Here is a 16,276-nt window from a genome sequence, read left to right as displayed (position 1 = left end):
AGGTAGAGTATCAGAGCTGGAAAAAGCTACATATTGTAGTCAAAGACCAAGAACCAACTACTCGTAACGCGAAGGTTGAGGTTTGGCGATCAATAGACATCCTATTTTTGATGTGCGACAAAGATGAATGGTCACAAGGTGATATAAACAAGTTCAAGGAGAATCTCAACCTTCTCAAAAAATCATTCAAGACAACATGGACAGACACCCAGATTACTCACTACATGGTATTATCGTGTATTTGATTCTCTTTTATGTGCAACTATGTGAGTGTAAAACATTCTAACTAATCTGTTTTCATATCCAGCACATCATCTTCAATCATTTACCATATTTTATACAAAAGTATGGGAACCCGGCAATATGGAATACCCAAGGGATGGAAAAGTCTCATTACATGGCGAGAAATGCTTATTTCAGGCACACACGACATGGTGGCTCTCGAATCAAGGCTAACAGTTTGAGAGAACTATTTGAATGGTTCTATCGTAGAATCGTTCATCGAATGCAGGAAAAAGAAGTCTTGGAAAATTCAGCAACAGCACAAGCCATCAGACATTTACAACAACAAAAAGTTAAAAGATCAATGGCATACAACAACTCCGGAGCTCGTGAAAGTCAACGAAGGTGGAGAGAGACAATGGTGTATGTGAACCACAAGTGGAGAAAGATACTCTGAGTGGATGACATTGTACAAAATTTATGTAATACATGATCTTATATAATTGCTACTTGAAGTGTATCAAGATTTTGAAGGTTCAATTTTGTTTTTTGGCACATCACCCTTGTAACGAATCATGAGATGTTTGCCATACTCTAAAAGTTCATCTGGGTTTTGTCTACCAAGAGCTAGTGCCATTGCTGTGTAGGTGTAGTAATACGCTGCCCGACCACCTGTATAGCCCGGGCAGTAACCAAAACAATCTCTAGCAAACACTTTGTCCACAAGAATGACTTTATCTGCAGTTTTGGGCAGCACGGGTCCACCCAAGAAGTGTGATAGTGTCTTGAATGTGTAAGTTGCTATTGAACCCTCTTGTGACATGGAATTGTGAAAAACTACTATCGGCGACTCGCAAAGCTTTGAAAGGTACTGCGCTGGGGCCGCATTGCTTCCACGATACTCTCGAGTCCGCCGCCTAAGGAAGTCATCCTTGTCAGCAATCCAAGACTGCACATATCATGTCAGAGTAAGTGACACACACACACACACACACAGAGTTACCATGAAGCTCTCATCCTGCAGAAAGAGGTTTTCCTGCCACAGGTCTACAGATGTAGTTGACCCCTGACCTGAATGGTTAAACCAATCCTCCACTTCTTTGTTACTTGTTGATGGTCTTAGGCTTTGTCTTATTGCTCAGAAGGTGGCTTCATCAGGTAGTGTCTCCTTGTATTTTTTAGCTTTCTCAAAGCATCTTCGGAGGCATTCCATCGGATTGCTGGATGTTTCCATTGCCTCATCATCACTACTATCCTCTGAAACAAATCCACTCCTCTCCTCTTGGACTCTGGAAATAATAGCCAGGGAGAAATCCTCCCTTAAATAAAATATGCTTTGCACATCATGTAAAAAGATATAGGTCCTGTCTCCAATCCTGAAGTCAGGCACAGTAGGCAGCATCATCTGAGCATCCTTCTCAGTGAAGTTACTGACATCCAAATCTTCAACCTCCTCGACTTCTTGTATATGAGTTGTCTCTTCGCATTCTTCATCTGGTGCTGCATCTTGCTCCTCTAACACCTCATCAAGATTCTGCATGAGGAATCCAAACAGGCTGTTCAGGTAAATCATAAAGCCAAAGGATTCCTGAATGAGTTTGCATTCTTTTTGGTGCAAAGGGCAGGCTGAATGTCGGCAAGAAGGTGGTAATTCCCTATACTTCTTCAGTCCCTGTCCCTTTCCACCACAGTCATTTAAATGCACAAGAGTCATAGTGGGCAGAACAACCCTCCCTACCTGCACCATCACTTCAAACTTATCTCTGTAGGACTGTAAGAATTCACTGTGCTGAGCTAACAGGTCTTCAATGTCAAACTTTGGGTTAAACATAGAATGAACTAGATCAAACTTGTCCCCAGCACCACAAGATGCTGCAAAATCAAACAGCCTCTAATCAGTTGCAGCTGGGTCTTCCAGAGAAGACACATCCTCTTTGGCTTTACCTTTAGTTGCACAGGGACTGCTTTCTGGCACATCTGCATCATCTGAGAAGTCTATATTCCTCTTTCTTGTTTTTTTCTTGACAAGTATTGTACAGGGTGAGGGACCCTTGTAGGGTGAGGGATCCTCTTGGCGTGGTGACCTCTGTGATTGATCTTCACCAATTGACTCTTCTTCAGATATGCCTCATTTTGTTGGCATTTTGTAATGTAGGCATGCACTGACAATGAGTCCACTGGATCATTCCATCCTGTTTCTAAACGTATGCAATCACCTGCTTCATGTAGAATCTCTTTTGTAAGCTTTCCCTTTTTAGATAATTGCATGACATTTGGCCAAATTTGACCATGATGGTCACTCACTTCTTCATCACAAAAATGTTCAATTTTTACTCCATAAGTAGCTGCCTCAATTGAAGAGGTGGCATGCTTGGTTGCCATATCTTCAACTAAGGTTTGCATTCCCCCCTTCCCAAAGTTAGTTCTCAAGGGTAGACCTGTCTCTCTTAAGTGGATTTTACCATCCTTAAAAAAGACAACATCTTTTGACAAAGCATCACTAAAATCATCACAATCCCTTCTTACATGGTTTGTTCTATCACACCAAATACATCTATTAACAAACCCTTCTTTGGGCTGTTGTCTTTGCCTAGGAAGTGGCCCTGATGGTTGGCCTTTTTCTTCAAGCTTTGCAAACTTCACCTTCAAGTCACGCATTCCCTTCACAAGCTCATCTAGCATGGACTCATCAAACTTAGGAGCGATAAAAGTAGGCTTTACCATTTTGTCAGAAGTTGAGGTGGAAGGACTTGTAGTGTTTACTACCATCTTGTCCCTTCTTCTTTGTCGTTTGGCAAGCAGTGAGACAGCACCTTCAACCTCATTCCAATCGGTCTTTAGTCCTTGCTCAGCGTCTTTATCTTCAAGAAGAAGCTCCAAATTTTCTTGAAACTCTTTACCTGCAGCTTGTAAGAAAAGATCTGTCTTCTCTGCTTCTAGTGTGGCCCTTTCTGTCCTAGTAAGTTGTGCATAGCGCCGCTCAAATTCCCTAAGTAGCTCTGTTATTGATAGTCCTTGCTTTGGCGTGACTACCCATTCTAAGAATGTCCTTTTGGTCACTCTCTCAGAGTCCTCCATGAAATATTCCTCCTTTAAAGCTACTTTGAGTTCTTCCCAATTTCTCCCATGCCCATCTTTAATTGCCCTAACATGCTCCCTAATTTCTGGAGCAACAACTAGCTCAAAGCTTTGAATCATCTCACCTTCTGACACGCGATGCAGCTCCATCTCCTTCACATACTCGCGTAAGTACTTGGTTACATCTTTGCCATTGAACTGATCCATTCTGTTGACGACCGCTTGTATGGCCTTCGTTGCTGAAATCTCCCTTCTTTCAGTAGCATGTTGTTGTTGCATGAACATTGCAAATGCTTGAAACATTTGCATTGTTGCTGGGTCAAAATGCATACCCTGTTGCTCAACATGATCACCCATGGTTACCCACAAACTCTCACCCTAGCAGATTCGCGTCGGGTTCACCAAAAATATGTCGAGAAATTTGCGGTCTTGCCAGGAAAGCACCGGGCTTATGGCTGTGAGAGTTTGTGAGAGAACTCAACAAAAACTATAGGAGTTAAACCATAGATGCCATGAAGACTAGGGTTTGGAAAGAAGTGCAACCAAAGAAGACTCACTCTTTCTCTCTTGCATTCACACACACAAAGGAAGAACGCAAAAGAGAATGTCAAAACAATACGAAGATGAAAACATCAAGGCTATGGTCATATCGTATCATGGGTAATATGAAAGGGTTAATGGATGAGTTAATGGCATTCAATCTTGGCTGACAAAATAGGCTACGAATTGTTCTTTGGAATTGTAGTTTTGTGCTTACCATAATATATATATTTTGTCTAGTGATTGGGATTAATTGTGTGTACAAATCCTCTTGGTTCATAGCAAGATAACTACGCTTACATCAAAAGAAAAATTATAGTCTATGAGAGGTAGTATGATGGGATCTGGTGATAGAAGTATTTCATTGAGCCTTTCAGGGCCGAAGAGAAACACTATACGTTGTTGAAAGTGTATTTTACGGCTAATCCATACGTTAATTCTAATAGATCGTACAGAGTGAAAGCGATAGAAATGATCATCATGTGGGTTATTCATCTAGGATAATATGTGAGAAATGTAGATATGAGAAAAATATAGATATGAGAGAAGTGAAGAGATGAGAAGTTTCCCTCCCAAGCCCTATTCTTGCCCGTAGGCAATAAGGATACTGCGGGGAGAGATGTACCTGTAGCAAGGAGAACCTAGAATTTGTAGAGAGGATGAATTACTAATAGTGAGAGAGATAGGTTTGGTTAAGGAGATGAGATTAGATACATATATATATATTTTGGATTAGAGATGAAAATAAAAACAACAAGAAATCAAGAAAACATCAATGTAGAACACATCTTACTTGACAAACCCTTCGGCACCATTATTGATGGAGAGAGAAGAATAGTGGATAATTCCACTTTGATTGATACACCAAGTGCAAGAACTTATTTGATTAGAGTTGATCTTCCAAGGTTAGCTTGTTGCAAGAATGGTTAGTCTCCCTCTAGGAGAAAGTGTAGGCTTGGGCTTATGTTAATGGCTAAGTACAATTAGGCATTACTACTCACTCCCTCAAGAATTCCTCTCATCAATGGCTTGAATGCTTGAGTTTCTTCCAAGTAAGAAGAGGTCCCCTTTTATAGGTGAAGGGAACCCACAAGGGTTTACACAAGAAGAGAGGAGCCAATGTGAACAGGAATTGGAGAAGTTGGAAATGAGCTGTCCCTGCATGATGTGGGCAGACTGGGGTCCAGTATTTTGATCATATCTCCTCAACCGTAGCTCCAAATAAAAAAGTAAAAATATGGGCAGAAACTTCAGCTCATTAGCTACGATTTTCATTTTAAAATCATTCTCCAATTCGGATTGGAACCTTGTGTAAAAAATTCATCAAAATAGGGTCCATTTATGGCAGCAAAAGTCTTCATGTGGTCTCCTTAGCCTTGACGTTCATTTAATTCCAAAGGACACCTCATGCCATATGAAAGCATGACATTGCTCCTTGACAAAGTTTTGTAATCATGCTTGCAATAATGCATTAAAATAAGTGTATCTTTGAAATCATGCCACCTAGTGTCCCACTAGGATTTGATTCTCTCCTAGTAGCTATTTAAAAAGAAATATAAGAAAAGTATAAAAAATACATAGAATATATATATATTGGAGTTTACCCTAGATATAGGATCTAGCTAGGGTGTGAGATGATAATGAAATAGTAGAAATAAAGAATCAATGCTTTTTGCCCCAAGTTAAAGAGGCGGAGCTATTGACACTTTTCCCATAGTATTTTTTTGATGGTAAAGTAAGAATACATTACCCTTGAGATAAATAATAAGATGAGATAGAAAGATTATTTTTATACTTACATATGCATATGTACATTATAGGAAATATAATTATGTATCTAAAAAAAATACAAGATAGATTTTGTAGCATGCGTTCCCACTATGTACGTGTCACAGCACGACATCCACCCCCTCTAAACCTGCACATCCTCCGGTATGTGCCACATTGTCTCTTTGTAAGATTAGACCTCTTGTACATCTTCCTTGTCTTCTTCTTCACTGGATGATTCCAGGGCTTCATGTTCACTTTGATCTTCACCTGTGTGTTTCTCTTCTTCCTCATCCATATCTTCTAGATCATTGTCTCCTCTTCTCTTAAACATTTTAATCCTTTTTCCTGCAATGGGAATCTTTACTTCTGTACCATCTAGTTCAGACAAGCTGTAAGTAGCATTTTCATGCACATGCTTTACAACATACGGTCCAAACCATCTTTTTGAGAACTTACGCATGACTGTATGCTGGTTATCAAGGCTACTATCATACACTAAAACCCAGTCACCTTTGTAAATTGCTTTGCTCCTGAGTCAATGTCGCTTATCAAAATAGTCCTTGTTTTTCAACCTTGCATTTTTGAGTCGTTCTTTTGCAGCTTCAATGTCTCCAGGTCTTCTCTCTAGCTGCCTTATACGCAGTGCAAGGAGATCTTCCCTACTAAGCCCCTCTTGCCAAGGTAGTAGATTCCATGTAGGAATTGTATCTTCAATCGGAATCACTGGCTTTTGACCATACATTAGCTCCGCAGGCATGTAGCCAGTTACTGAGCTATGTGTTGTACGATCAGCCCATAAAGCATATGGTAACAGTTTTGGCCACTCACCAATTCTTCCTTCGCAAGCCTTGGCCAAAGCTTTGATGATAGGAGGATGCCCTCTTTCACTCTTTCCATTGCCTTCAGGGTTGTAAGCTGTAGTAAGAGAAAGCTTGATCCTTAATCTAGAAAAGAACTCCCTTGCTTTTTCGGCATCCAGTTCACCTCGATCTGCAGTGATTTTTCCCACACAACCATAACGGCAAATCACCTCATCAAGAAGGAATTTGCACACAGCTTCTGTGGTCTTAGCTCTTAATGCTCTTCCTTCAACCTGGTTAGTTAGGTCCTCTCGTGCAAGAACCAAGTATCTCATCTGCCAGAGTCCTAAAGGCATCGTGACTAGATCCACAACCCATTTATAGTGCATGGCTAGTGGATATGTAGGGTGCAATCCATCACGATGTCGAACATTTGAATACATTTGACAAGTTACACATGACTCTACAAACTGAGATACATCTTTATACATACCCTTCCACCAGTATTTTTCTTTCAACTTGGAGAAGGTTGCCCACACACCCCTGTGTCCAGCCCATAGACTCTCATGAAACTCTTGCATGAGCTTTACTTGAGTCTCTTTTTTACATATAACCCGTTGTGGTGTAGCACCCTTTTGTTTAGGATGCTTCCACAAGTAACCATCCCTTAAAAAGTACCCATATGCTTTCCTGCGTATTCTCTTGAATTCTTGTTCAGACCAATCATCGTGTTTTGTTAGAGTACTCAAGTACCTTCCAATAGAAAGCCAATCACCTTCATAAAGATCTTTCAAGAACAATTCAAGTGAATTAGTCATGCAGACATTGTTACCTTTGACATGAGAGATAGAATAGAATTTTGTGCCTACATCATCTCCCTCATCAATCATTTGTGACTCATCTTCATACCTTGCCCTTGATAGCATATCTGCCACTGTATTGTCTTTACCTGCAATGTGCTTAAACTCGGGATTTAAGGACTTAATGTAGGCAATCCACCGCAACATAGCAATGTCTGGTGTTGAGCAGCTTGTAATCATCCCAAGAAGTGGTAGACAATCTGTTTCTACAACCACACATGCACCAATTAGGTACTCTTTCCCACTTTTCAAGGCTATAACCATACCCCATAACTCTCTCTTTATCTGTGGATAGTTTCTTTGGCGAGCACTTAGTACCTTTGCTCCAAATCTTACCACATACCTGTGTCCTTCTTTGTCATCTTGCCCTATTGCCCATCCAATCCCTGTAGGACTGGTATCTACTGTCACAATCACTGGCCTTTGACACTCATAGTCTACCTTTCTTAAAGTCGTTGCTGACTGGAGTAACTCCTTTAGCTTTTTCATGGATTTTACATGTGCTTCTGTCCATTTAAACTTTTGATTCTTTCTAAGCAGCTGATAAAGAGGATCAGCTACATGTGCATAATGTGGAATCCAAATAACATAGAAGACACATGCTCCCAGAAACCTTCTAACCTCAGTGATGCTAGTGCATGTTTCTTTCATTCTTTGGATGGCATCTACCTTTGATGGACAAGGTTTCCTACCATATGGCCCGCACATGTGCCCCACAATGAGCACTTCTTTGACACCAAACATAGACTTTTTCCCTGACAATGTAAGATTCACTTCTTCCAACCTAGACAAAATTTTATCACAATCATTTATGTGATTTACCACAAACCTGCGACATCCCTTGAGATCCAAAGCTTCATCTTTGTCATTTTCTTCACATCCTTTGATAGGAAAATCATCAATGAAAGGCATTGTGATTTGAGGAATAAAGTCACGTAAGACCTTATTCATCCCATTCATCATATGTGCAACCGAGTTGGTTGCTCCCTGTGGCAAGGTACACATCCTTACCAAACCCAAAGGTGTCCTCATGGTTGTCAAGTCTCTGCTTTCGATTGCAAGCTGAAATTGATCATACCCTGAGTAGAGATCCCCCATTGAGTAGATTGCCCTCCCTGCAAACGCCTCTGCAAATTTATCCACAATTGGACCTGTTCCTACATTTCTAATTGTAACCTTGTTCACTGGTTGCATATCTTGGATGAAGCGTAGAGAATCATTCTTCTTTGGAACTGTGAACCACCTGTTTGAGTATGGAGCACAAGAAGGCTCCAAGATTCCCATTTTGATTTTCTCATTCAGTAGCTCTACTAACTTTGGCAAATGAGCCTTTGGAACCGGAATAGGCCGCAGATTCCAAGGCACATGAGGTATTGTGAAAATTACCATAGGAGCTACAATATAAGGATCAACACATCCTATCTCATGTGGCTCAAATGCAAAAGCCTTACCATGCTTTGAAAGCATTTCTTTGAAGCACTTTGTCTCCTCCTGTGTTAGAAACTCCTCGCAACCAATCTGCAACTCTTGAAAAGACTCCTTTGTGAAGGTATGCCCGATCTTTTTAGGATTCCGCAAACTTGGTTGTAAAGAAGCCTGTTCAATCTTTTCCCTGTTGTTGGGTGGTAAGGGTGAAGCTACTGGTTTCACCTTCTTTGCTACACTCTTGTATTTGGTTTCAACATGGACTTCTGGGCCTACTGTTTGGCTTTCTTTAAAGGCTTCTATTACTTCATACATTTCCATAGAGCAAACTTCCACAACTTCATTTTCAAGATGCAAACTAGACCTCATTATAGCATCAAGCTCACCCATAGTCTCTACAAAAGAAACTTGTTCACACAAACCCAAAACATTTTCAGTAGGCTCTAGCAACCCACTCTTTTTCATGCACATTTGTACATTATGCACATATTGCTTATCACATCTCTTCAAATCTTCAAGTTTTGTAAAACATACTGATCCATTCTTTGTTACCAAGGAGCTCTTTGAAAATGCTTCACCTATTTTTGGATCAGGCGAGACCCTTTTTCTTTCTGTACCACTGCAATCCCGCTTTACAATGGTACTTGGCCAAAACCCATCATTTCTCTATGATCATGAAACTCTTTGCTCACCTTTGGTAGAGGATGTTCTCTGAGGTTGTCACGATTTCTTTCATGGTTTACACAAACTGTGAGAAATTGGACAGCACGTTTACCATCTTTGCTACGTATCCTAGCATATGCTGAACCATCGTCCATTACCTTTGTTTCCATTCGAACTCCCACAATGTAGGGCTGTCCAAGGATGAGATGATATGAAGATGTATCCTGTACAAAGAAGTTTTGGTCAATCTTTACATCACCTATTGTCACCTTCACACCTGGACATGCTGCATACAATTCACCGGATGAATTGTTTGCCACTTTTACCATCCAACCATGATCTGTGTCCATTGGCCATTTGCACTTGTTGTAGAGACTCTTTGACATTATGTTTATTTCTGAACCATGGTCAATCAAGGCAACAAATGGCTCTTCAAGATCACCTACCTTGACCAAAGTTTCTGTAGTAGCCCTTGCCCAATGACTTCGTGAATAGTAACTCCTAGGAATATCTTCAACTTCTTCATCATCATTTGAGAAATGCACTTGCTTCACTCTCCCACTAGATTGGTAGCATCCTACCACAGCTCCATCATTCTCCTTATTTTGCAGTTGCATCCCTTGTGTCTTTGAGGTTTCCCCTTCAACCTGTGGATGAGAAACTTCAGCAAGGGTTTGCCTCTTTCTCTTGATGATGTCAATGATCTCCTCATGGAATTCACGCTTTGCAATGCCAAGAACTTCTCCCAAAGTAAACTCAATCTTGCTATTCAAGATCCTTTCCTCCAAGACTTTCTTCAAATCTGTAGCAACCTCAATATCAGAGTGTAGTTTATAAGTTGGGCCTTTTGTCTTACCTTTCGTTGGCTCTTTCTTCTTTCCTGTTGTAGACTCCTCCATGAGTACTTCAGGTGGAGATGCTCCTTGTGTTGAGGGTGTTTGAGAAGGCATTGAGTCGCTTCTTCCCCCACTTCTAGAAGCTCTTTTTGATGGTCCTTCATCAGCATTCTCACGTCTGCGCTTCTCTTCTACAATTGCCTCATTTTGTTGGCATTTTGTAATGTAGGCATGCACTGACAATGAGTCCACTGGATCATTCCATCCTGTTTCTAGACGTATGCAATCACCTGCTTCATGTAGAATCTCTTTTGTAAGCTTTCCCTTTTTAGATAATTGCATGACATTTGGCCAAATTTGACCATGATGGTCACTCACTTCTTCATCACAAAAATGTTCAATTTTTACTCCATAAGTAGCTGCCTCAATTGAAGAGGTGGCATGCTTGGTTGCCATATCTTCAACTAAGGTTTGCATTCCCCCCTTCCCAAAGTTAGTTCTCAAGGGTAGACATGTCTCTCTTAAGTGGATTTTACCATCCTTAAAAAAGACAACATCTTTTGACAAAGCATCACTAAAATCATCACAATCCCTTCTTACATGGTTTGTTCTATCACACCAAATACATCTATTAACAAACCCTTCTTTGGGCTGTTGTCTTTGCCTAGGAAGTGGCCCTGATGGTTGGCCTTTTTCTTCAAGCTTTGCAAACTTCACCTTCAAGTCACGCATTCCCTTCACAAGCTCATCTAGCATGGACTCATCAAACTTAGGAGCGATAAAAGTAGGCTTTACCATTTTGTCAGAAGTTGAGGTGGAAGGACTTGTAGTGTTTACTACCATCTTGTCCCTTCTTCTTTGTCGTTTGGCAAGCAGTGAGACAGCACCTTCAACCTCATTCCAATCGGTCTTTAGTCCTTGCTCAGCGTCTTTATCTTCAAGAAGAAGCTCCAAATTTTCTTGAAACTCTTTACCTGCAGCTTGTAAGAAAAGATCTGTCTTCTCTGCTTCTAGTGTGGCCCTTTCTGTCCTAGTAAGTTGTGCATAGCGCCGCTCAAATTCCCTAAGTAGCTCTGTTATTGATAGTCCTTGCTTTGGCGTGACTACCCATTCTAAGAATGTCCTTTTGGTCACTCTCTCAGAGTCCTCCATGAAATATTCCTCCTTTAAAGCTACTTTGAGTTCTTCCCAATTTCTCCCATGCCCATCTTTAATTGCCCTAACATGCTCCCTAATTTCTGGAGCAACAACTAGCTCAAAGCTTTGAATCATCTCACCTTCTGACACGCGATGCAGCTCCATCTCCTTCACATACTCGCGTAAGTACTTGGTTACATCTTTGCCATTGAACTGATCCATTCTGTTGACGACCGCTTGTATGGCCTTCGTTGCTGAAATCTCCCTTCTTTCAGTAGCATGTTGTTGTTGCATGAACATTGCAAATGCTTGAAACATTTGCATTGTTGCTGGGTCAAAATGCATACCCTGTTGCTCAACATGATCACCCATGGTTACCCACAAACTCTCACCCTAGCAGATTCGCGTCGGGTTCACCAAAAATATGTCGAGAAATTTGCGGTCTTGCCAGGAAAGCACCGGGCTTATGGCTGTGAGAGTTTGTGAGAGAACTCAACAAAAACTATAGGAGTTAAACCATAGATGCCATGAAGACTAGGGTTTGGAAAGAAGTGCAACCAAAGAAGACTCACTCTTTCTCTCTTGCATTCACACACACAAAGGAAGAACGCAAAAGAGAATGTCAAAACAATACGAAGATGAAAACATCAAGGCTATGGTCATATCGTATCATGGGTAATATGAAAGGGTTAATGGATGAGTTAATGGCATTCAATCTTGGCTGACAAAATAGGCTACGAATTGTTCTTTGGAATTGTAGTTTTGTGCTTACCATAATATATATATTTTGTCTAGTGATTGGGATTAATTGTGTGTACAAATCCTCTTGGTTCATAGCAAGATAACTACGCTTACATCAAAAGAAAAATTATAGTCTATGAGAGGTAGTATGATGGGATCTGGTGATAGAAGTATTTCATTGATCCTTTCAGGGCCGAAGAGAAACACTATACGTTGTTGAAAGTGTATTTTACGGCTAATCCATACGTTAATTCTAATAGATCGTACAGAGTGAAAGCGATAGAAATGATCATCATGTGGGTTATTCATCTAGGATAATATGTGAGAAATGTAGATATGAGAAAAATGTAGATATGAGAGAAGTGAAGAGATGAGAAGTTTCCCTCCCAAGCCCTATTCTTGCCCGTAGGCAATAAGGATACTGCGGGGAGAGATGTACCTGTAGCAAGGAGAACCTAGAATTTGTAGAGAGGATGAATTACTAATAGTGAGAGAGATAGGTTTGGTTAAGGAGATGAGATTAGATACATATATATATATTTTGGATTAGAGATGAAAATAAAAACAACAAGAAATCAAGAAAACATCAATGTAGAACACATCTTACTTGACAAACCCTTCGGCACCATTATTGATGGAGAGAGAAGAATAGTGGATAATTCCACTTTGATTGATACACCAAGTGCAAGAACTTATTTGATTAGAGTTGATCTTCCAAGGTTAGCTTGTTGCAAGAATGGTTAGTCTCCCTCTAGGAGAAAGTGTAGGCTTGGGCTTATGTTAATGGCTAAGTACAATTAGGCATTACTACTCACTCCCTCAAGAATTCCTCTCATCAATGGCTTGAATGCTTGAGTTTCTTCCAAGTAAGAAGAGGTCCCCTTTTATAGGTGAAGGGAACCCACAAGGGTTTACACAAGAAGAGAGGAGCCAATGTGAACAGGAATTGGAGAAGTTGGAAATGAGCTGTCCCTGCATGATGTGGGCAGACTGGGGTCCAGTATTTTGATCATATCTCCTCAACCGTAGCTCCAAATAAAAAAGTAAAAATATGGGCAGAAACTTCAGCTCATTAGCTACGATTTTCATTTTAAAATCATTCTCCAATTCGGATTGGAACCTTGTGTAAAAAATTCATCAAAATAGGGTCCATTTATGGCAGCAAAAGTCTTCATGTGGTCTCCTTAGCCTTGACGTTCATTTAATTCCAAAGGACACCTCATGCCATATGAAAGCATGACATTGCTCCTTGACAAAGTTTTGTAATCATGCTTGCAATAATGCATTAAAATAAGTGTATCTTTGAAATCATGCCACCTAGTGTCCCACTAGGATTTGATTCTCTCCTGGTAGCTATTTAAAAAGAAATATAAGAAAAGTATAAAAAATACATAGAATATATATATATTGGAGTTTACCTTAGATATAGGATCTAGCTAGGGTGTGAGATGATAATGAAATAGTAGAAATAAAGAATCAATGCTTTTTGCCCCAAGTTAAAGAGGCGGAGCTATTGACACTTTTCCCATAGTATTTTTTTGATGGTAAAGTAAGAATACATTACCCTTGAGATAAATAATAAGATGAGATAGAAAGATTATTTTTATACTTACATATGCATATGTACATTATAGGAAATATAATTATGTATCTAAAAAAAATACAAGATAGATTTTGTAGCATGCGTTCCCACTATGTACGTGTCACAGCACGACAGTGCGCCGTTAGTAACGGGGACAGAGAGGGGAGAGAGAGAGAGAGAGAGAGAGAGAGAGAGAGAGAGAGAGAGAGAGAGAGAGAGAGAGAGAGTATGTCTGTGTGTGTGTGTGTTTATGTGTGTGTGAGTGTGTGTGTGTGTGTGTGTCTATGTAAGTATGTGTTGAGGTGTGTGTGTGTGTGTGTGTGTGTGTGTGTGTCTGTCTATGTAAGTATGTGTTGAGGTGTGTGTGTGTTGAACAACAGTACGGGTTTTTCTTTGTTTACACACACACACACACACACACACACACACACAATTTGCTACCAACTGTTGGAAATACAGAGAGAAAGAGTGAGAGATCACCTTTTGTTGGTGGGGTTTGGAGAAACTCCAAGGGAGGTGTCTCCTCCATTGCTTTTTGTCTGTCAAACTCACTTTGTCTCTCTCCCTCTCTCTCTCTCTCTCTGACAGTAAGGAGTCCCTCTCTCTATCTCTCTCTCAATCTGTCTCTCTCTCTCTCTCTCCTTCTCTCTTTCTATGGTTCTCTCTCTCTCTATCACTCTCTGATAGTAATGAGGCTCTCTCTCTCGCTCTCTCTCTCTCTCTCTCTCTCTCTCTCTCTCTCTCTCTCTCTCTCTCTCTCTCTCTCTATGGGTCTCTCTCTTTCTCTCTCTCAAAATCACACTTATAACGGATACACACGGCAACGCCCCACGTGTTACTATAAAATAGAATATAATTGCATGTTGTCTCACGTGCGGTCATTATTGACACCGTATACTTTTGTACGTCATATATAGAGGTCATGAGAGAGAAAAACCACACCTCGTGAAAGAGAGTGAGTGAAAGAGAGAGAGAGAGAGAGAGAGAGAGAGAGAGAGAGAGAGAGAAAGAGCCGTCGTCTGCGTCTCCGACAACAAGCCGACCCATCTTCGACATAACGAAGGTCTGCGTCCTTAGAAGGTTTGGCCCTCTCTCTCTCTCCCTCTGTTTCTGAAATTTCCCTCTGCCTTTGCCTCTATCTCTCTCTCTCTGTTTCTGTCAAAGTATATTGCATATCTAGCTATGTCTTAACAAACAACACACACATACACTCACAAACACAACACACACACACACACACACACACACAAACACACAGACACACAAATATAACATACACACACACACATACAGACACACACACACACACACACACACACACATAAAAACAGACAAATATAACATACACACACACAGACACACACACACACAGACACACACACTCACAAACACACAGACACACAAATATAACATACACACACACACACACACACACAGAGACAAATATAACATACACACAAACACACAGAGACACAAATATAAGATACACACACACACACAGACACACACACTCACAAACACACAGACACACAAATATAACATACACACACACACACACACAGAGCCCCCCTCTCTCTCTCTCTCTCTCTCTCTCTCTCTCTCTCTCTCTCTCTCTCTCTCTCTCTCTCTCTCTCTCTCTCTCTCTCTCTCTCTCTATACTAAAGGCGCGCGTAGAGAGGCACAACCGGTGTGCATGTCTCTATGCGCGCCTTTAGTAATGTGCATCCACCAATGTATGTGTTTATGTGTGTATGTGTGAGTGTTATAGAGAGAGGATGTAAGGCAGGGGAAAGAGAGAGAGAGAGAGAGAGTCTTTCTGTTACCTTATACTAACGGTGCGCGAAGGTGTTTTTTGAGGTCAAAACATGCTCCACGCGCGCCATTAGTAATGGGAGTCTCTCACTCTCTCTCTCTTTAAATATGCTAAGCTATAGAAAGGACAGCGAGAGAGAGAGAGAGAGAGAGAGAGAGAGAGAGAGAGAGAGAGAGAGAGAGAGAGAGAGAGAGAGACTCCTCTATTTGTATACAGTGAAATGGCTAGAACAAAAGCCACTGCAAGGAAGGCAGGCAAGGGACCAGGATTAGCAGCTAAGGTAAGTAGCAGATCTGCAACCCCAAAGAAGAGACCTGGAAAACCCAATAAAATTCTGAAAGGTCCAAGGGTGAAGAAGTTACAAACCTGCATGGGACTTTTCAGAGAAATCAGAAAGGCACAGAAATGTGTAGATTTATGCATACCAAAGCTGCCCTTTCAGAGGATGGTGAGGTCCATATGTGAAGAAGCTACCTGGGGTACCAAAAGGTGGAAGGTGGTGGCATTGATGGCTCTACAAGAAGTAGCAGAGGACTTCCTACTGGAGTACTTCAGTGGCATCACCATTGTTGCAGCCCATGCCCACAGGGTTACTATAATGGACAAAGATAGTGAGACACTGAAAAGAATAAGGTGGAGGTATGACAAACTACTGGTCCCCAATGTCTGCAGGGATAAGAAAATGAGGGAAATTTTGTTATACCCCCCTGAGCTAGTGCCACAACTCACAGTTGTAGATGTCACACATGATGTGAATACAAGGGCAAGGGCAGAGACTATTGCTCGCCAAACAGAGGACATGAGGGAAG

Source organism: Adiantum capillus-veneris, chromosome 17, assembly GCF_014529385.1.
Source record: "Adiantum capillus-veneris isolate H3 chromosome 17, ASM1452938v2, whole genome shotgun sequence".
Taxonomy (NCBI): domain Eukaryota; kingdom Viridiplantae; phylum Streptophyta; class Polypodiopsida; order Polypodiales; family Pteridaceae; genus Adiantum; species Adiantum capillus-veneris.
This window is presented reverse-complemented; position numbering follows the sequence as displayed.